The 22,634-nt window shown below is 45.2% G+C and overlaps 2 pseudogenes; both read left to right on the forward strand.

The window, feature by feature from the left end:
• Positions 1 to 293: 293 nt before the first annotated feature.
• LOC119244138 (nascent polypeptide-associated complex subunit alpha-like) lies at positions 294 to 1,633 on the forward strand (annotated as a pseudogene).
• An 18,207-nt stretch (positions 1,634 to 19,840) lies between these two features.
• Positions 19,841 to 21,374, forward strand: LOC119245237 (elongation factor 1-alpha 1-like; annotated as a pseudogene).
• The last annotated feature ends 1,260 nt before the right edge of the window (positions 21,375 to 22,634 follow it).

Below are 22,634 nucleotides of genomic sequence, written 5' to 3' on the forward strand. Positions count from 1 at the left end.
GACTATTTGGTTAAAAAGAAATAGAAGTAGGTATTTTTCAAAAATATCTGGAGATCAACAAAAATGAGGACACAAGATACCAGAACTTATGGGAAACAGAAAAAGCAGTACTAAGGAACCCATATGGCAATTCAGGGCTACATCAAGAAATAAGAATAATATCTAAATAAGTAATCTAACCTTACACTTTAAAGACAGAAAAAAGAAAATAAGTGATACCAAAACCCATTAAAAGGAAGGAAATAAATAATACAAATTAGAGTGGAAATAAATGAAATAGAAATCAAATGATCATGCTCTTGCTTGCTCTCTCTGCTTCTATCTCTTGGTTCTGTGTTCCCTTCACAAAATGCTCTGGAACCACAGAAACTATTTCTTCTATGGGGCAGGAGTTGCCACAGCCCCAGGCTCCCAGGCTGAGATAGGGTCTGGAACAGAATCTGACAGTGATGAAGTAGTACCAGCCTCGAGGAACAGGATTCCACTCAGGCAACCACACAACAAGCTCAGCTGGCGGCAGCAGCTGAAATCAATGAAGAGCCAGGAAGTAAAGCAAAACAGAGCTGGTCTGAAAAAAGGCATTGAAGGCTATGTCCAAACCGGGTCTTCCACAGGTAGCAGGGGTTACTGGAGTCATGACCCAGAAATTATGAATATCCTCTTTGTATCATAAAACCAGATGTCTACAAGAGCCCAGCTTCCGAATCCTATATAATTTGGGGGGAAGAAAAGATTGAAGATTTCTCTCAGCAACAGCTGGCAGCTGCCAAAAAAATTCAAAGGTCAAATTGAAGCTGTCTCAGACATTCAAGAAAACACTCAGACTCCAACTGTACAAGAAAAGAGTGAAGAGGGACAGCCCCAAGCAGCTATGTGCCTCCCTTGTCTCCGCCATCCACCCTTTCTAGGCCCCATCAGTCCCTCTTGGAACGTTGCCAGCCACCAGAGGTCACTGTCTGCAAATTATAAGACTCTCCTGGATGAAAGTGCAAAACAAGGGATACCCTCTGTCACCCTCCTTTTCTCCCTTAACCTTTCTCTGTCCTCTTCCTTCTCTATCTTTGCTGGGGTTGTTTTTTTTTTTTTCTTTGTTGCAATCTCTTCTCCTTTCCTCTTTACCAGGTGATTATCTTGGTTTTTGCCATGTCTCTGAATGTCCAAAGGGAGCCAAGCCCCAGGGAACTTCCATTTCCCTTTGTGCTGTGGACAACAGAATCTAGTATTTGCAGCAGTTTCCCCCCTTATTTTAAATGGGGGTGAAGGAAATGAGGCTTTCAGGCTTAGTTTTCTGCCTCAGTCTGCCCATAGCAATGCATCATGATGTCCTTTTTTTAAAAAGATTTATTTATTTATGCATACAAGAACTGGGGTACAGGCCAGAGGTGTGTGGGGTGAGAGGATTCACAGAGACAGAGTGGGGAACAGAACAGGCAGATGTTACTGAAATACACTGCTAAGGGGAGCAGTGGGTGAGACAGGAGAGGTCTGCTGTGCCATGTTGGTCTCCTTTCTGAGTGGGGATCAAACTTGTGCTTCAGTGGCTGCAAACAGCTTCGTAGGCTGCATTTTAACCCCTTGCACTACCAGGGAGGCCCACGATGCCCCTGATCACTATCGGACTGACATTGACTGAGCACTCTTCTGGGTATCACACCATCTAACCCCAGAAGACAGTACTGCTGTGATCCCTACCTTATAGAGGAGGAAACCAAGCCTCTAGAAAGTGTAAGAAAACTTCCTGCAATCACAAGGCTAATAAGTTGCACAACCAGTGTTGAAACCTTCTCTTCCTTTCTCTGGGACCAAAGTTCCTAATCTCAGTGTCACAGGGATCACCCTCTAAACACACGGCAAACATACTTCCTGTTTTATTTCTAGTGAGCGCCCACCTCAACAATGACCCACATGACACCAGTCCAATAATCACAACTGTCTGGGTGCAGTTTTTCCATTAACTAAAAATCCACTTAATCCTGCTATCAACTGGCCCACATTTCTTCAGCTTGACTGCAAGGGTTTGAGACTTTTCATCAAATGCTTTGCTAAAATCAAAGCTATATTCCAACATGAGAATTCATCAAGGCATTATCTCCCAAGAATCCCTGAGGAAATGAGTCAACACAGCCCAGCCAGCTCCCCCATCCCTCGAGTCTCACCTCTGCTGTCACATTTGGCATATGCTCCTCTTCCTGATCAGTGAGCTCTTCTGCCCTCCTGAAAGCTATGTCCAAAAGGCTGGTGGTGGTGTTTGCATGTGACAATGGGCAGTGAAGGAGATGGGGTGCAGCATGATGGGGGTCACTAAGTGGCAGAAGTGAGAAGATTAAAATTAATCTGGAAAGTGACACAATGGCAGGAGATATGCCCCTTCTTCAGCCCAGGGCAACAACCTGGGAGATGAAATGAGGGCCCTGGACTCCTTCCTAAAGATCGTCCTCTCATCTGGAACAGGGCCTGCAAATGAAGCCTACAGAGACCCTAAATAGGACTAGGAGGTTCCAGGGGCTGAGATAAAAGAGTTGCAAGTAAAGTCTGCTGGCACATCATCAGATCCCCGTGTTAGGTCTATTATACTTTTTATTATTGGGGAAATCACTGAGATTCATATTGGACACAGTGATGCCAGATCTTCCAATTTGTCAAAAGAAGCCGGGATTCTGGAAGTTTGTATGAAATCTCCCAACTTTTCCATATTGGCAACTAACACAACTAGGACAAAAACAAATGCATGTGTGAACCAGACAAAATCAGTCTTTTGATTTTTCGGGCTCACCCGAAAGCCTGCACACTCTACTCCAGCATCGGTAGCAGAAGCTCCGTGACCAGACCCCCAACATCCAGGTATTAGGGGCCTGGCCATGGTGTCTTAGAAGCCTCCTTGTGTCCCACATCTTCCTCAAACACAAAATCCAGAAGCATCTCAGGAATGCTTCCTCCCCGAGCTAAGCACCTGAACTTGAAAAGGGACCCATCACCCTTTCCAGTGTGGCCATGAAAGCAGCAGAGCAAGAGGTGGGCCTGGGGGCTTATGTGGATGTCATTGAAGAAGAAGCCCAGTGTCCTAACACAGGGCCCAGCATGCACGGCATAGTCTCCACATGGAGGCATGCAGGGAGGAGAGGGACTGACCATGTAGTATTAGATTCCCCTGGTTTCTCTGCGCTACCATCTGCCCTGAACAAAAATGGGCTTGGATTGGATTAGGTCCCTCTTAGCTCTCTTCCTCTCTCATGGCAACAGGCCAGCCACCATTGGAGGTCTGGCCTCCTGTTTGGACTCGTGATCATGTGGGCTGCCATCATTAATAAGGGGAGGTCATGTTCAGAACAGATATGCCAAAACATAAACAAAAGGAGAGAAGCACTCCTAAAGAGGCCCAGAGAACTCCCTGTAGCTATTGTCTACAGTCATTGCTCCCAGGTCAAAGGGACAGAAGGGACCCCCTGCAGCTATCTAGGAGCCTGTCCTTGAACAGGGGGTAATCGAGGGGGACATCTCCCAAGAGGTGGTGTCGTTCTCCCCTCCTCTCCCTTCTGGGGGGAGGAAGAGGGTGCATCCAAGCAGCCTCTAGAAACTTCCTAGGGTCGTTTTCAAAATCCTTCCCTACTAGGACCTTGAAGAAGGTCTGATATTTTTAGGTAAAGGAATATTCCATCTTCCCCTCCCTCCATGAGCAGAATTGCTCCTGGTTTTGAGAATGTGATCATCTACGATAGAGAGGGCCGTGGTATGTAGGGAAGGACAGCAGCAGCAGCATCACCATTACGTTCTTTGTTTTTTTTTTTTTTTTGACAACTTTATTTAGGTACAGTCAACTTATAATGGATATGTAAAGTATTCAAATTGACAAGGTCTGACACATGTACACAGCCATGAAGCCCTAACACAGTCAAGACAGTGGAGTTTCCTTATGACTATTGATGATCTCTCCCTGCACTTTTCTCCCCATCCTCAAGCAACCACCAATCTTTCTGTCACAAGAGATTAACTTGGGTTTTCTAGAGGTTTATATAAATGGAATCTTACAATACTCATTCTTTTCTTGTCTGGCTTCTTCCACTTAGCATAATTATTTTGTAATTTACCCACATTGCATTTCAGCAGTTCATTCCTTTTCATTGCTGACTAGTATTCCATTATATGAACATTATTACTTTTCATTAAGTGGTCCCTGTATATTAGACACTTATTTTTTATTTTTTTAAGTTCTATTTTTTTAATTAAATTTTTAATTTTTTCACGTCATTGTTCATTTTTAAACAATATTTGCTTCCCCCCAACCCCTCAGGTGTAGTCCCACAGAGTTTCCTTCACCAGTGCACCCGTGCACCATCACCTCAGTCCCCTGTGCTCCTCCCTCCCTCCCTCTGATCCCTCTCCCTCCTCCTTCCCTGCAGGATGTCTCTGATTTATAATTGTCTGTTTTTGCTTTGTTGTGTTTTGTACCGTTATTTTATTACACTGATGTCTTATTTGGTTCCCCTATATTCCTGCTATAAGTGAAACCATCTGATACTTTTCTTTTTCCTTCTGGCTTATTTCACTGAGCACAATTACTTCTAGCTCCATCCATGTTGCTGCAAATGGCACGAGTTTGTCTTTTTTGATTGCTGAGCAATATTCCATTATGTATATATACCACATCTTCTTGATCCAGTCATCTCTTTTTGGGCATCTGGGTTATTTCCAGGTTTTCCCTATTGTACGTAGTGCTGCAATGAACATAGGGGTACAGGTTGCCTTTTGAATCAATGTTTTTGTGTCCTTTGGGTAGATCCTAAGGAGTGGAATTGCCAGGTCATATGGTAACTTCATTTTTAGTAGACTGAGGAACCTCCAGACAGCTCTCCAGCGTGGTTGGACCAGTTTGCACTCCTACCAGCAATGTAGGAGAGCTCCTTTTTCACCACATCCTCACCAACATTTGTTGCTGCTTGTTTTGTTTTTTTTTTTCATATGTGCCATTCTGACTGGTGTAAGGTGGTATCTCAATGTGGTTTTGATTTGCATTTCCCTGATTATAAGGGATATTGAACATTTTTTCATATGCCTGTTGGCCATTTGCATTTCCTCTTTGGAGAAATGTCTTTTAAGTTCTTCTGCCCATTTCTTGACTGGATTGTTTACTTTGTTTTTGTTGAGTCGTGTGTGTTCTTTGTATATCTTTGTGATTAATCCCTTATCAGTTGAATGGAGTGCTAAGATTTTTTTCCCAATCAGTGGGGTGTTTCTGTGTTTTGGTTAATGTCTCTTTTGCTGTGCAGAAGCTTTTCAGTTTGATGTAATCCCAGGTGTTGTTTTTTTCTTGACTATCTTTGCTTTAAAGACGTTATTGTGAGGTATGTCTTGTAGTGTTTTTCCTGTATTTTCTTCTATATATTTTATAGTTTCAGGTCTCATGTCCAGTTCTCTTATCCATTTTGAGTTGATTTTTGTGCACAGTGAGAGGTAGTGGTCTAGTTTCTTTTTTTTTTTTAAGTTTTATTTATTGATTTATACAAGCACTGGGTACAGTCAGAAGCACAGGAGGGTGAGAGAATTCACGAGAGCCAGAGCGGGAAGCAGAACAGGCAGATAGATGGAGGACACTGCTGAGGGAAACAGCAGGCGTGGCAGGAGAGGTCTGCGAGCCATGTGGGACCCTCGCTGGCGGCTGGGGATCGAACCGGCGCTGCAGAGGCTGCGGGCAGCTTCGCAGCCCAGCGCTCAACCGCTGCACCACCAGGGGAGGCCCCTAGTTTCATTTTTTTGCATGTGGTAGTCCAGTTTTCCCAGCACCATTTACTGAACAAACTGTCCATGTTCCATTGCATGTTCTTTGCTCCTCTGTCAAAGATCAGTTGTCCATATAATTGTGGTTTTATTTCTGGGCTCTCTATTTGGTTCCATTGGTCTGTGTGTCTGTTTTGGTTCCAATACCAAACTGTTTTAGTTATTATGGCTTTGTAGTATAGCTTGAAGTTTGGAAGTGTGATACCTCCTTTCTCCTTTGTTTTCATCAGTAGGGCTTTGGCTATTTGTGTTTTTTTGTGGTTCCATATGAATTTCATCAGTATTTGTTCTATTTCTTTGAAGAATGTCATTGAGATTTTTATTGGAATAGCGTTGAATCTGTATATTGCTTTTGGTAGGATGAACATTTTAATAATGTTAATTCTTCCAATCCATGAGCAGGGGATGTCTTTCCATTTCTTTGTGTCTTCTTCTATTTCTTTTAACAGTGTTTTATAATATTCTTTGTATAGGTCTTTCACCTCTTTTGTTAGGTTTATTCCCAAGTATTTGATTTTTTTTGTATCAATTATAAATGGGATGGTTTTCTTGATTTTGTTTTCTTCAGATTGCTTGTGTGTAAGAAGGTTGCTGATTTTGTGTGTTGATTTTGTATACTGATACTTTACTGGTTGATTATTTTGAGTAGTTTTTCTGTGGAGTTTTTAGGGTTCTCTATGTATATTATCATATCATCTGCAAATAGTGATAGTTTTACTTCTTCTTGCCCTGTCTGGATTCCTTGTATGTCTTTCTTTTGTCTTATTGCCCTGGCTAGGACCTCCAGTAATTTTTTTTTTTAAGATTTATTTATTTATTTTCTATAAGAACCAGGATACAGGCCAGATGCGAGGGAGGGTGAGAGGATTCACCAGAGAGAGCGGGGAACAGAACAGGCAGACTGACAAAATACACTTCTGAGGGGAGTGGTGGGTGAGACAGGAGAGGTCTGCCGGGCCATGTGGGAATCTCCCTGGCCAGCTGGGGAATAGAACCGGCGCTGCAGAGGCTGCGGACAGCTTCACAGTGTGGCGCTCAAGCGCCTGTGCCAACAGGGGAGGCCCTAGGACCTCCAGTATTATATTGAAGAGCAGTGGTGAGAGAGGACAGCCTTGTCTTGTTCCTGATCTTAAAAGAAAGGCCTTCAGCTTTCGCCGAGAATAATATTGGCAGTGGGTTTGTCGTATATGGCTATTATCATGTTAAGGTATATTCCTTCTCTCCCGAGAATTTCAAGGGCCTTCATCATAAATGGTTGTTGGACTTTGTCAAATGCTTTCTCAGCATTTATTGATATGATCATATGGTTTTTATTTTTCTTTTTGTTTACATCAGACACTTATTATGGTTATTTCACATCTCTTTTAATCCTCAAATTGATCCAAACAGAATTGAGACCTCTGTGTTATAGTTAAAACAAGTAGGCTCACAGAGTTAGGTAACTCTACACATCACACAGTGGTAAGTGGAAGAGCAGGAATTTGAACTTAAGTCTCACTCTACTGAGTTGCACCTGTGGATCCCAGGTGTCTTGAGCTCCTCAGCAGCAAATTACATGCCTTTGACTTCCCTTCCATTTCTGCCCCACAGGGTCTGAAGCCCTGCAGAAAAAGGTCAGGTAGCCCTGGGCCTCTGTGGGACTCTGCACATTGATTATGAGGGGGAGGATGCCAGAGGAAAGGGGCAGAAGATGCTCCTCCCCCACAGCACTCCCCGTGCCCCCATTTTTTGAAGATTTTTAATAAACTCGACTTTTTCTGTGCTGAGATGGAACACGCTCTCTGGGCCTATCAATAGAACGAGGCAGAAGGTGACCATGTGGCAGATTGCAGGGTGGGTGGAGTGGCTCCTCTGTCGTGCTTTGGGTGGTGGTGAGAGACTCCACTCCTGCAGGCGCCACCGCTCGCCCGGCCCCTGCATCCCAGCAGCCCACTTTAACTGAGCTGCTTCATTCACAGTCTGCCCTTTCCATGTTCCCAGAGATCCAACAGACGGTTCTGGGAGTGAGGCTACCAGGCAAATGAGTGCAAGTATAACTGGTGGCTGAAGCCACAGGTGGTGCCCCCTGGAGGGGCTTGCTGGTAAAGATAGATAGCCCCAGGAAAATGCTGAAAGTGGGGTGGAGCAACGGATGAGAGATATAGGGGACTGCAGAAGGGGACTCTTGAGAGGGAGGTCTACACATCACACAGTGGTAGTGGAAGAGCAGAAATTTAGTGTGTTATAGGTGAGCAGTCTTGGTAATTTAGCATTTGGTAATTTTAGCAGATTTGAGCCTCCAACGCACCGATCTTTCCGAAGACTATTGCAGCCTGGCAAAGAAGATGGGAGACCCGGAGCCATCTTGCTGAGATGTGTGAGTGTGGCCATTTGTCAGGTCATTCGGCTGCTATTGTTTTGAGTGCTGGTCTGGTGCTGTGCTGGGGCATCCCAGCAGCTCATGGAGCATCTCCTGTTGTGTCTTCTGCTGTCTTCGTGAGTGGAAACCTGGCCTATTGTCTGGCCACTGCGTGTCCACAGTGGCAGGAAGATGTCATCTTAGATATGTGGCCTGTTGTTCAGGAGAGGAGCTCTGTAGCCTTTGCGGCGGGAAGATACCATTTTAACAGTTTTTGTACAGTACTGGAAAACACTGGACATGGTTTTAGGTAAAGTAAAGGCCATTATTGGCCTCAGAAACTCTTTGTTTTCCCCTGGCTTGTTAAATAAATCCCTTTGTTGTTGTTCCCTGAGCCTAAGTAGTCTTGCAATTGTGCACGCTGGTGAAGAACTCAGACAGTGACCTATTTGGGCAGTGTCCTTGGCCGGTTTAGTGTGCCCTGCTGCCCAGTATCACAAGGAAGCTTGCCCCTTTGGGTCTCCGGTCCCCATCTGGGAATCCCAGAAAGCAAGCTCCTGCCTGGTGTCTCTGGAAGACACCTCCAAGTGCCCCGCAGAAAGGTCAGCTTCACTGTCACAGGCCACGTGTTCAGTGACTGACATCCCACCCCACCCACCTCCTCCAGAAATTGGCAGCACACAGTCCTGGTATCTTCAATCTGCCCCTCTCTTGTTGCTCCTTCCTTGGGGTAGATTTCCTCCTCCCCAAACAAACCCTCTCCTGATTCAGCTTGCCCTCCATACAACCTCTTCTTTATTATCAAACTTCCTAAGTTATTTCCTCAGAAGCCTGGCCCCTCAAATTAGGTTAAATTCCTAGCAGTGCTGTCCCATGAGAATCTTTTGGAATATGTATCCTACTGGTAATTCATTCTTAATCAGAAAATCACGAAGGCTGGCATGGATGTGGCTAGACTGGGCCCTTGGCATTAGTGGTGGGAATGTAAATGGTGCGGCTGCTGTGGAAAACATATGGCTGTGGTTTCCATGTGAAAAACAAGTTCCTCAAAATGTTAAATACAGAATTCCTTTTGATCCAGAAACTCAATTTCTGGGTATAAGCCCAAAAGAATTGAAAGCAGGATATTTGCACAACGTGTTCATATCAGCTTTATTCACAATGCTCAAAAGGCAGAAACAACCCAATCGGCAGATGAAATTGACAAGCAAAATGTCATATAAACATACAAGTGAATATTATTCTGCCTTCAAAAGGAAGGAAATCCTGGCACATGCTGCAACACCGGTGCACCTAGAAGTCATTATGTTGAGTGAACTAAGCCAGTCACAAAAGGACAAAAGGTCTTATATGGGGTGCATAGAATAGCTGAATTCATAAAGTCAGAAAGTAGGCTAGCGTACTAGGAACTGAGGAAGGTGGGAATGGGGAGTTTTATTTAGCTTCAGTTGGGGAGGATGAAAAAGTGCGGAGTGGATGGTGGGGGTGGTTGCACACACTGTGAATGTGTTTAATGCCTCTGAACAGTACTCTTAAAGTTGTTATGATGGCCAATTCCACATTATATATATGCTGTACCACGTTCAAAACAACAGGATGGTGGTCACCGCAGTGGGAGGGAAGGGATGGGGTGGGGAAGCAGTACAGAAGAGCTGCAAGCACACTGGGGGTAAGTGCCAGATGCTCATCCTATCATACTTGTTTAATGCATCACCCATATCCAGCTACATCTGCCTCCCTGCGACCACTTACATGTGTTGTATACATTATTTCATTGACTCTAAGGCACGTTTTTTTTCATGTGTAGTTTTTTAAAATATCTTTCCTTTATTGAGGTGTCGTTGGTTTACAACACTGTATTAAGATCCAAGGGAATAGGTTCACCCCTATACACTTATGCCTGCTGCCACCTCACCCCCACCGTCCAAGCACCTATAGACCTTCACCATAGACTATCACTAAGGACACACTTTAAAAATGTCATCTCTTGGGCTTCCCTGGTAGCACAAGGGGTTCAGTCTCAGAACTATTAAACTATCCGCAGCCACTGCAGCACGAGTTTGATCCCCAGCCAGGAAGCTACCCACATGGCACAGCAGACCTCTCCTGTCTCACTCCCTACTCCCCCCAGCAGTGTATTTCAGTCAATCTGCCTGTTGTGCTCCCCACTCTGTCTCTGGTGAACCCTCTCACCCTCCTGCACCTCTTGTATGCATAAATAAATAAAACAAACCTTTCAAAATATATTTTTTAAAAAAAATAAAAAGGTAATCTCTCTGAAATTGGGATGTATCTCACAATTAGTAGGAAAAAAGTAGCCTCATGCCCACAGTTTATTTGGTAGGTCACCTTCCTCTGCAGATCATAAAATAACAAAGCTGCTGGCAATCAGTGGGCCTTTGAGCAAATGAAAGACAGAGTAGGGATTTATAATTAAAATTATGTCATACTCGGGGGCCTCCCCTGGTGGCGCAGCGGTGAAGCACTGGGCTGCAAAGCTGCCCGCAGCCTCTGCAGTGCCGGTTCAATCCCCGGCCGCCGACAAGGGTCCCACATGGCACAACAGACCTCTTCTGTTGCGCCCGCTGCTCCCCTCAGCAGTGTGTTTCGTCAGTCTGCCTGTTCTGCTCCCTGCTTTGGCTCTGGTGAATTCTCTCACCCTCCTGTGCTTCTGACTGTACTCAGTGCTTGTGTAAATAAATAAATCTTTAAAAAAAATTATGTCATACTTGTTAACTGTTCTAGTGCAATATACTTCACATGCATTACAATTCACCCATTTGAAGTGTATCATTCAATGGTTTCATATATTAACAGAGTTAGGCAGTCACCAAGTCAATTTGAGAACATTTTCATCACCCCAACAAACACTTTACCCATTAACAGTCACTCCCCATTTCCTCCAACCCTGGCAGCTCTACGCAACCACGACTCCACAGCGCTGCCTATTCTGAACATTCCACACCACGGAATCAGATCGCGGATAGTCTCTGTGAGTGGCTGATGTCACGTAGCCAGTTTTCAAGGGTCATCCATTAGATTTCATTTTCAAAGTATCCATTCAGTCTTCGACTCACTGGAAGCTGACTTACTAATCCCCTACTTTATTTAGATGACACTTTATTAAAATGCTACAAATAATTTCTACATTGTACCATCCAGTGGCTATTTCTCAAATTTCTTTTGACCCCAATCAACACAAACATGGTTCCAGTGTTGACAAATGCCAATTTCCAGTGGCATCTTGCACCTCCTTCTCCCAGAAATTCTCCTTCCTAAAATCTGACACTCCTGTTTCTCAATGCAAGTCTTCTCTGCCTGCTTTCTGGGTGCTCCCTCTCTTTCCTGAGTATAAGAATTCTCCAAGGTTCTGTCTTTGGCATTTGGATCCCCGGCAGACACATCCTCCATAACCAGGCCCTCTAGCTTGTTTCTTCAGTCCTAACCTCTGTGTTTCACATGTCTCCCAGGCTTTTTCCTCTGGATGCTTCACAGGCACCTCATACTCCATCCTAGATGGAATCTCTCCTCTGCACAACCCAGAGCTTCCAATTTCTCCTAAGCTCCACATTCTTTCATTTCTTTCAGCTAAATTTATTGAGTATCTGTTAGCTGTCAGACACTGTTCCAAGCGCTAGAGACAAGTTAAAAGGAAGGAGGGAGAAAGTTCCTTCTCTCAAGGAGCTTTTACTGTAGTAAGGGAGACAGATGGTAAACAATTAACTGTGGCAGGTGGTGATGTTTTCCTTAAACAATCAAAGCAGCCAGGGGATAAAAAGTGACAGTGGGGTGTGTTGGTTATCTTCTGCTTGCCCCTCTTCACATACAATTCCCCTGCTGGCCTCCCTCTGAGCCCTATTCTGTGCCTCCAGGGCTGACCCACAATGACCCTTTCACCCAAATTCCCTAAGAACACAAAAGAGCTGAAAGAGTGGGTCAGGGCAGTGTGCGCTTATTGACATTTATCAGCCAGTTTTCCAAGAGAAAACATCGTAATCTGTAGCAGTTGTCCATTTCCGTGGTGTGAACACTACCTTGAGAGATTTCAAAGCGCCAGTTTGATGACAGAGTCAGGAAGCGATGCATACAGTGGACCCCCATGACCCAGTCAGAGCCAGTTCTTACACAGCATTGATGGCAGGAAAGGGAGACTGAAATGTCCCCCCTTTACTTTCCAACCTTCCAGGAATGCAGGACTTCCCAAAAGAGCTTCTCAGCCACTCCAGTTCTAGCCGGATGCTGATACTGCCCTGCCTTCCGCCTGCCTCTTCAGGCCCAGGTTTGGGAGTGGATCCTCAATGACGTGGGTCCCTGGGCCTCAACAGCACTTGTTGGTTTCCTTCCCTCACTCTCCGTTCTTCATTAATTCCATGTGGGATGTACCTCCTGTCTCCCATGGACCCGGGTGCCTGCAAAAGGACGCATGCTTTTCTAGAGAGTGCACAGGGAACAACAGCGCCGCTGGTGTAGTGGTATCATGCGAGAGTGCACAGGGAAGGCCTTTCTGATCATCCAACACTGGTGCAGAGAGATAAGGGAGTGAAGTGACTCCTGTGTTGGTCTTGCAGTCCCTCTCCCACCCCCCACCCCCAGGCCCAGGAACCATCTTTCTCCTATTTGATTTCTTCTAGAATTCCCTGTTCCTTCATACATCCAAAAAAATTAGTTGGATTATACAGAATTAGGACCAGCTATTGCTTTTCCTCTGTTGTCTAAAAAGTGTTGCTTGTTCCTATGAATTTCACTATGTTCTTTCATTACTCATTTGAACCTCTTCTGTTGGGCCCATGCCCAGTGAGCCAATGTTAGCAGGAACTGGTTGAAAGTCCTCCCACAAAAAATTAGTCTTAAAAAAAAAATCATACAGTTCTTATAAGAACTGCTAGATTTTAGACCAGAGTAGATAATTTACATACATTTAAAGGACAAATTCAAAAGCCACTAATACCAAGGCTGTGAAATAGAAATCAGCACAATTTGCTTCAATTGTATTTAAGCTCCACGTGAAGGCCAAATTAGCTGAAATAGCACACTGAGCTTCCACCACCTTAAAGAGCAAATTCAAGTATTCTTCATACTGCCTGGTGGGCTGAGGTCTGAGGGGTAACATTTCTGTTGCTGTTTGCCCCTCATGCTGTCAACCCCACTCTGCCAAGGCAGGCTAGCTACATGAGACCCATGGTGTCCACACTTCACTCTACCAACCGATGGACCCCTTGTTTCCTGTCAGACCAGCCCTTCTGCAGAGGTAAAATTGGCTTGGTAGAGAGAATGGAGTCCCTTTGCAGAAGATTAGGATTAGGGTTGGGATTTGGGTTGAGGCTTGTGATGGTTACTTTAATGCATCAACCTGGCTGGGGCATGGTGCCCTAAAAATACATGGTTGAATGTGATTCTGAGTGTTTCCATAAGCATGTTTTGGCTGTTCTCCAAGGGTGAAATTAATGTTTAAATTGATAACTTTGAGTAAAGCAGATTGCCCTTCATAAAGTGAATGGACTTCCTTTAATCAGTTGAGGCCTAAATAGAAAGACTGATACCCTCCCAACCCCTTGAGCAAGATAGAATTCTGAAACAGCCTTTGGACTTGAACAGCAATACCAGCTCTTCCTGAGTCTCCAGCCTGGTGGCCCCCGCCCTGCAGATTTTGGACTCGCCAGTCTCCATAATGACATGAATCGATTTCTCCAAAGACACATTTAGGTAGACTGGTAGGTGTGTAGGAAGGGAGGGAGGGGGTGGGCAAGCAGATGGATAGATGGATAGGGATTGACTTCACTGTCTGATTTCCAGTGACTGGGAGTCAGCACCACATCATCATCCCCTCCCAGCAGAGTGACTGTGTCCTCTTATCCAGCACAATCAAACCTGGTGTGTTTAAACAAAAAGCAACATCATTTTAAATGGTATACCCCTTGCACGTTTTACTTTTGTATAAATATTCTTCCAAATCTTTTAGTGTGGAATCAAGGTCTTTCATTGCTTATAGATGTGCCATTTGGAGTTACGCCTTTTTTTATAGGATTGTACCTAATTTGTCCCTGAGGATTTCCAGCCTCCACGTCTTTACGGTACAGGGAATTGCGAAAGACACTTGTGAGTGAGGCAATCTGAGTTTAGAATCCTGATTTTTCAGTCTCTTTTCCCCAAGCTTTTTGTCACTCACCCACATCTAATTGTTTTGCTACTATCTTTATTAAACCCTTTTAAAGCATTTAGGTTAATTATTCAAGAAAACATTTTGTACTCATGTTTTATCCATTTACACAGTATAAATTGTATTAGGTTAAATGCAATAACAAATCAAAACCTGGTTTGAGAACAGCTGACTCTCTCGCTAAAAAATACATGTCAACAATGGAAGCAAAAGTGTGCAGAGTACTGGTGGGTTGTGGGTGGTTCCATTTTACCACGGGCAGAGGGAGGAGAGGAGTCTTATGTGACTGAGCTAAGTGGAGGTTGGGTAAGAGGGCCTCCCTCAAATATTGCCTTGAAAGCACACCAGAAGCAGCTGTGGAACCAAGACTTGCAGCTGGTGCATCATCAGGTCCCTCGAGCTGGACCCCCCCATCCTGCCAGAGAAGGTTCTCCCGGGGTTGTACTGTGCTTCTGGGAACTAACTAGAGAGAATAAAGTGACCAGAGCTAGCAGAAGAGGAGGAAGCAGGACAACATTCTGCCACTGTCACCCAAGTATCTGGAAGTTCATTGGCAGCTTCCAGGATAATCAAAGCTAAATTTCTTCTGCTCACCACAGAGGAATAAAACCACTTACAGCCCATCTCTCAGCAGAAAATAAATAAATAAATAAAATCCCCCTGCTGATCTCCTGCTGCTGGATGGAGAAAGCAGTGTATTCCTTTTTTTCAGTCCTGGCTCCCTGCTGTCAGGCCTACATAGATCCTCATTGATCAGGGGAGTCAAATGGCTAGACTGAAGTCCCAGGCCCACTGCTCCTGAGTCGGGGCATTCAGCTGGTCCTTCCTCCCTGAGCACTAGTTTTCTTGTTCACACTAGAGGATTGTTTTAGAGGTCTTGGAATGCCATTACCATTAATTTATATGAAACAAATTTTGAGCATTCCTGGATCCAAATCATACCAAGTAGGAATGTTCAGCCTTCAGATCGTGGGGGGTGAAATGCACCCCCATGTTTCAAACTGCAGAATCCACAGATGTTTCCATTTTATTCCTAGGAAAATAATTTAGCATGCTTCTTTATATTTACACCCATGCAGGCTTAGTATGGAGTAGAATAAGAAATCTCCATGATTGTTTAGGATGACACCAAAGTTGAGAGAGATTTTAAAGCTGCGTCACATAAGTCACATGTGGCTACACAACAAACCCTAGAGATAAAAATCACCACCTCCTGCCCTCCCTGGTCTTGGGCCAATTAGGGGCTCATCCTGAGGAATGATTGAGACTCACTGAATTGGGTGAAAATGCTTTGTAGACCACTAGTGCTAAAAAAGCAGGAGGGGTTGATCATGTTGGTATCATTGTGTGTTGGTTTTGAGTCCCCACTATGCGGGAAATGCTGAAGAGAAGAAACATTTCTTACCTTGAGCTACCTCTCGACCTTCCGTTCTACCCCAGCACACCACAGAGGTGGTCTGGTCAACAAGAAGACCATTAGTTTTAGGTGAAAAGCACCTGAGTTTGAATCAGTTCCCACTGAAATTGTTGGGAGTCCTCACAGAGACCCCTCCTCAGCCCCTGGAGAGAGCACTGACACTGCTAGTTGAATCCCTCATCCTCTTAAAAGGGTCTCACTCAAGACAACTGATCCCTAGGCTTTCTGTTCTGCAGAAGGAATCTGAGAAGGAACCAGAAAGACAGCTCAGAGAGCCCCTGGAAGGTGGCCAAGAAAGAGCTTAAGTCAATTGTGCAGAGAGGAAAGAAAAAAAAACTCCCCTCAAGGATCAGTCTGTTCCATGAGGTGGAAAAATTGGGGGTGGGGAGATCCATGCACCTGCCTTGCAGGTCAGTTATTGAAGGATAAGAAAAAAGGGTTATGTGTTGGCAATAGGTCACCAAGGGCAGTAGAGGACAAATGTGGTCTCTTCCACATCCCCAGCTGCTGTGCAGTGGACATGGCCAATGTATTCATAAATAAATGCAGTTGCCAGTGTACTAGGGGACATGTTAAGGTCATCTGTGGTTGAGGACCATTCATCCACCTCATAGAAATAGGACATGTGGGCCTCCCCTGTGGTGCAGCAGTTGAGCACTGGGTTGCGAAGCTGCCCGAAGCCTCCGCAGCACCAGTTCGATCCCCAGCTGTTCCCCGGCCACCGGAGGAGGGTCCCACATGGTGCGCAGACCTCTCCTGCCGCCCGCTGCTCCCCTCAGCAGTGTACTTCGGTCCTTCTGCCTGCTCTGCTCCCCACTCTGGCTCTGGTGAATCCTCTCACCCTCCCGCGCTTCTGACTGTACCCAGTGCTTGTATAAATAAATAAATAAATCTTAAAAAAATAAAAAAAGAAATAGGACATGTGACATGAGGATAACCAAGGGTGACCGTGGGCATTGCTTCTATCAGGCCCATCCTGCTATTCCTAACAGATGTCATACCCCATCAGTCACAGACTTGGAAAGAAATCAGGGAAAGAAAGAGAAAGCTAGAACTCCCAGGAGTTGGGGGAAGGAGGGAGTAGGAACAAACAAGTCAACCCCACAGCTGTCTTCCCTCCAGTGCCTAGTCAGCTATGGAAACACTAAAGATGACAGAAAGAAAAGGTTGGAGCAGCTCAGGAGACAGGGTACATAGAGACCCTCCCCCAAAAAAAGGAGTTGCCATTGTCCCACCACAGAGGAGTTAACTAACTCCTCTGTGGCGATCCAGAACGTGGGATCGAACATTTCAATGTCTCACAAGTTAGGGGAGCTCATCTACAGTTAGTTCAAGTTCTTTCAGAAAGAGATCCATCACGGTTAGCTCTTTCTTAGGAATTTCAAAGCCAAAACTGTTCCCACCTTGAGACACAGAAGTGGCAGCATGTCCAAGATAGTGGAAGGAGCAGCAAGGAGGCCATCAAAGAGACACAAGGTGGTGAGGGCTGGGGAGCCAGGTACCGGGACATCTGAGAGCACGGACACAGGGGCCTCTAATGCCAGAGCAGGAAGCTGCAGAGGGGATCACAGCTCTAGCAGGCATTCCTAGAGAATGCATTCCTGCTTTCTTGACACTAAAATAAACAAAGAAAGCATGGCATTTCAGAGTGGAGTGCTTTCTTCTGTTTGAATTCCCTTGTCCCGCAGCCTAGTATGACTCAGAATGGATGTTGTGTCAATTGCATCTCAAACCCCAATGTCCAGCCAAGTAGTGCCTGCCTCACACCCTCACTCAGCAGAATTATTGAGAGTTCCCCTGGCCTCGACCCCTCAACCCCTGGCTAGGATAAAGGGTTGAAGGTCTCAGTCTGAAGGTTAGGGACCACCACTGTCTCCTCCTCTTGCTACTCTTCCTTTCTTTTTTTTTTTTAATAAGTTCTGTGTTTATTTATTATTATTTTATTTTATTTTATTTATACAAGCACTGGGTACAGTCAGAAGCGCGGGAGGGTGAGAGAATTCACCAGAGCTAAAGCAGGGAGCAGAGCAGGCAGAAGGACCAAAGTACACTGCTGAGGGGAGCAGCGGGCGGCAGGAGAGGTCTGTGCGCCATGTGGGACCCTCCTTTGGTGGCCGGGAGCAGCCGGGGATTGAACCGGCGCTGCAGAGGCTGCGGGCAGCTTCGCAGCCCAGCGCCCAACCGCTGCGCCACCGGGGAGGCCCTACTCTTCCTTTCTTTACCCTGAAAGTCCCTGAACCTAGATAATCAGTTCAGCCCACAGACTTAGCAAGAACAAAGCACATGTTCCCTTGGGACATTCCAACAGTAAGGAGGGGTCCAGTGGCATTTGCTGACAGCAGAATAAGAAAGTATATCGAGACACCTGCACTGTCTGATACAGCAGTCACAGGCCATAAATGGCTACTTTAATTGATTGAAATTAGATAAATTCAAAGTTGAATTTTTCAGTCCCACTAGCCAAGTTTTGAGGGCTCAAAGGTTACATGTGACTACCAGTCACTGCACTGGACAGTGTAGAACATGGGATCGAACATTTCAATGTCTCAGAAATTTCCATTGACCAGCAAGTCCCCTAGATTTATACCCTGAAAAAACTTTTCCACATGTGTTCCTGGAGAAACTATAAGTATCTTTACGGCACAATAACTTCTAATAGTCAGTCACTGAAAGCAATTTAAATTCCATCATGTGCAAGAGTGGAAATAATAAGCAGCTATACACATTTGCTTAGCTCAATTTCACATAATGTTAAATTTTTTAACAAACAAATCATTGATAGACAAACCAAATGTCATATATCCATACCATGGACTATTATTTGGTGATAAAAAGGAATGATGTACTTATTTATATATACTACAATGTAGGTGAACATTGAGAACATTGTGCTTAACAGAGTCAATCACAAAAGGCCACACACAGTATGATTGCATTCATCTGAAAGGCCAGAATAAGCAAATGCTATTTTTGGTTGTTTTTCTCGAGACAGGAAGTAGACTAGTAGTTGCTTTGGATTGGGGTTAGGACTGGGGAGAATGATAACTAGAATTTCTAAGGTAAGAAAATGTACTAAACTTGACTATGGTGATGGATGCACATATCTATGGATATACTGAAAATTATCAAAAGGCACATTTTAAATGGGTGAATTGTATGGTATATGAATTATACCTCAATAAAGGTGATTTAAAATACAAAAAAGTAAATCACAAAACCATATATATCATATAGTTCTGTTTATGGACCAGTTCAAAAACAAGACCAAACAATGTATGGCATAGGACACAGACTTGGTAAAACCATAGAGAAAACAAGGAATTGTTTGACCTGAAATCCAGGAGAATGACTACCTCTAGGGAGTTGTGATCATGAAGGAGGACACAGAGGCCTTCAAGAGTGAGGCCATTATGTAACCAGATCCCCAGGTGCCTAGAGACCCTGGGGCATGCTGGCTTTGTTGGCACTGAGGCACCCTGCCACCTCAGCCCACTGCCTATGGGTGTTCCCCCTCCCCCGGCAGTGTGTGCAGGCTGCTGGCAGGGGCAACCACCATGAAAGCAGCAGCCAGGCAGGCATTTCGCCTCCCATAGCCTCCAGTGTGAGCAGCCCTGCTGGGACTCCAGCAGCAGGCTGCAGAATACGCTACCTGTGGGCAGCACCCAGGTTGTTCTGAAAGCAGCTGGCAAAGGCAGCAGGGGCAGTGGTGCCCCCACCCTGCAGCCCACAGGCCACAGCAGCAAAGTTTCTGGGCCCCAGAGCAAGCTAGCCCTGAGGCTCAAACAGGCCCATGGAGTGCCAGGCCAACAGGTCCCCATGTCCCAGCACTGCTGCAGGGCCCCCTGAATTGTTAAACCCACCCCGCTGAGGGTAGCCTGGTACAGTGTGCCTCTGACCCCCATAAGGCCAGCTCCAGCCATCGCTCCCCAGAGCCCACTGGCCAATAAGCCTCAGGGCAGGTCAAGTCTGTGCAGACTCCTGGCTTTTCCCTTTTAAATCTGGCACAAGGATCATAAATGGACCGATCAGGTGCAAGCTCTCCAGCTGTCAGCAAGGACTTGAGCTCATCATGTAGATAGAAAAAGGAGCACTTTCTCGCAACAGGTTTGCCACCAGAACACAGGCGTCATGAAAGCCAGAGCTAATCTAAACCAAAATGGGAAAGGAAAAGACTCATCATTGGACACGTCATCATTGGACACGTCATCATTGGACACGTCATCATTGGACACGTCAACTCCGGCGAGTCTACTGATACCTGCCGTCTGATCTACAAATGTGGGGGGATCAACAAGAGAACCACTGAAAAATGGGAGGAGGAGGCTGCTGAGATGGGAAAGGACTCCTGCAAGTATGCCTGGGTTTTTGGATAAGCTGAAAGCTGAATGTGAGCATGGTTTCCCCATCGATATCTCCCTGCGGAAATTCAAGACCAGCAAGTTTTATGTGTCTATCACTGATGCCCAGGACACAGAGATTTTATCAAAAACATGGTTACAGGCACATCTCAGGCTGACTGCATGTCCTTCCTGATTGTTGCTACTGGCGTTGGTGACTTTGAAGCCAGTATCTCCAAGAATGGGCAGACCCATGAGCATGCCCTTCTGGCTTATACGCTGGATGTAAAACAACTAATTGTTGGTATTAACAAAATGGATTCCACTGAGCCACCCTACAGTCAGAAGAGATACGAGAAAGTTGTTAAGGAAGTCAGTACCTACATTAAGAAAATTGGCTACCACCCTGACGCAGCAGCATTTGTGCCAATTTCTGCTTGGAACAGTGACAACATGCTGGAGCCAAGTGCTAATATGCCTTGTTTCGAGGGATGGAAAGTCACTCGTAAAGATGGTAATACCAGTGGCACCACATTGCTTGAAGCTCTGGATTGCATCCTGCCACCAACTTGCCTAACTGACAAGCCCCTGTACCCGCCCCTCCAGGACACTACCAAATTGGTGGTATTGGGACTGTCCCTGTGGGCGGAGTTGTAACTGGAGTTCTCAAACCTGGAATGAGGGCACTTTCTCTCCAGTCAATGATGTCACAACTGAAGCAAAGTCCATTGAAATGCACCACAAAGCTCTGAGTGAAGCTCTGCTTGGGGCCAATGTGGGCTTCAATGTCAACAACACGTCTGTCAAAGATGTTCATCGTGGCAATGTGGTTGGTGACAGCAAAAATGACCCACCAATGGAAGCTACTGGCTTCACTGGTCAGGTGATTATTCTGAACCATCCTGGCCAAATCAGTGCTGGATGTGCACCTCTGCTGGACTCTCACACCGCTCCCATTGCCTGCAAGTTTGCTGAGCTGAAGAAGAAGATTGATCATCGTTCTAGGAAAAAGCTAGAAGATGGCCCCCAAATTCTTAAAATCTGATGATGCTGCCATAGCTTATATGGTTCCTGGCAAGCCCATGTGTGTTGAGAACTTCTCTGACTATCCTCCTCTGGGCCATTTTGCTATTTGTGACATGAGACAGACGGTTGCTGTGGCTGTCATCAAAGCAGTGGACAAGAAGGCAGCTGGAGCTGGCAAGGTCACCAAGTCTGCCCAGAAAGCTCAGAAGGCTAAATGAATATTATCCCCAATACCTGCCACCCCAGTCTTAATCAGTGGTGGAAGAACTGTCTCAGAACTGTTTATCTCAATTGGCCTTTTAAGTTTAATAGTAAAAGACTGGCTAATGATAACAACGCATTGTAAAACCTTCAGAAGAAAAGGAGAATTTTTTATGGACCATTTGGTTTCTTTTGTGTGGCAGTTTTAAGTTATTAGTTTTTAAAATCACTACTTTTTAATGGAAACAACTTGACCAAAAATCTGTCACAAAATTTTGAGACCCATTAAAAACAAAGTTTAATGAGAAAAAAAAAATAAAAGAAAATGGAGCAAGTTTGATTGGTGCTTAACTGGTACCAATCAATTGCTTAGGATTGAAAAATGATTCATTCGGGGTTGTAGGGTGAGGACCCTGAAGAGAGTATAAGCAGAGCAAATAACCAGCTTGATGCATTCAGCAGCTGGTCTGTGAAGAGCAAAGCATTTAGCAGATTGCCTCCATGAGTCACCCAGACCTCCATAGACTCCAGACCTCCAGACATTTGCGGAGACCCGGCCACTATACCTGTCTCCCAACCTGCCTCTGACATTGCCTGCAAGGAACACCATCGGCCTTGACTCAGTTTCTCAAAGAGTTGTTAGCTATTGGCTTATGATAATAACTCATAAAGAGCTGTAACACTGGTCTCTCTGACACTGCCTTCTGGTGACCAATGGTGACTGTCACTGGTGATCAACACTAACCAGCACCTCTGACAGGTGACCAGCACTCTGTGTCTCGCCATCTTTGATTGATGTCCACTGCTTCTGATCATCCAGCACTGTCTCTGTCTGCCATTTCTGTTGAATCCAGCACTGTCCAGTCTGGCATCTGGTGCTGTCCAGCCCAGCCTTCATGCTGTTATTGTATGCTGCTGTGGTGACACCTCCAGCTGCCACCATGAGTTGGATTCTTGCCCACTGCTTAATGGGGTACCATCAAATTCAGGCCTGTCTTGAAGGGACAACACCATTCTGCACTAGCGACATTTGTTTTCGACTATTGGACACTGTGGACACTATTTGGGGGTAAGCCAGCCAGCCACTTGTTGCCTTAGAAACTCTTTCCTTTCCCCCAATATCCTGTTTGTTAAGTAAGCCCTATTGTAGTTGTGTCTTAAGCCTGAGTGGTCTTGCACTTGTCAGTGCATGGGTGAGAACCCCCAGACAGTGATCTGTCCCCCACCTTCACACTGTCTGTTAGCACCAACAGTGCTCTTTTTCAATTATAAAACAGTGCACTGTTTTAATTATTCTGTTTCTTAAGTAAGGTGATAGTCAGGGGGTGTTTAACAACTTTAACATTAAAGGGTCTCACAATTACTGTCATCAGGATGACAATTATG

The sequence above is a fragment of the Talpa occidentalis genome, unplaced genomic scaffold (genome assembly GCF_014898055.3).
Source record: "Talpa occidentalis isolate TD23 unplaced genomic scaffold, MPIMG_talOcc4v2.1 talOcc4.14, whole genome shotgun sequence".
In the NCBI taxonomy this organism is placed as follows: Eukaryota; Metazoa; Chordata; class Mammalia; order Eulipotyphla; family Talpidae; genus Talpa; species Talpa occidentalis.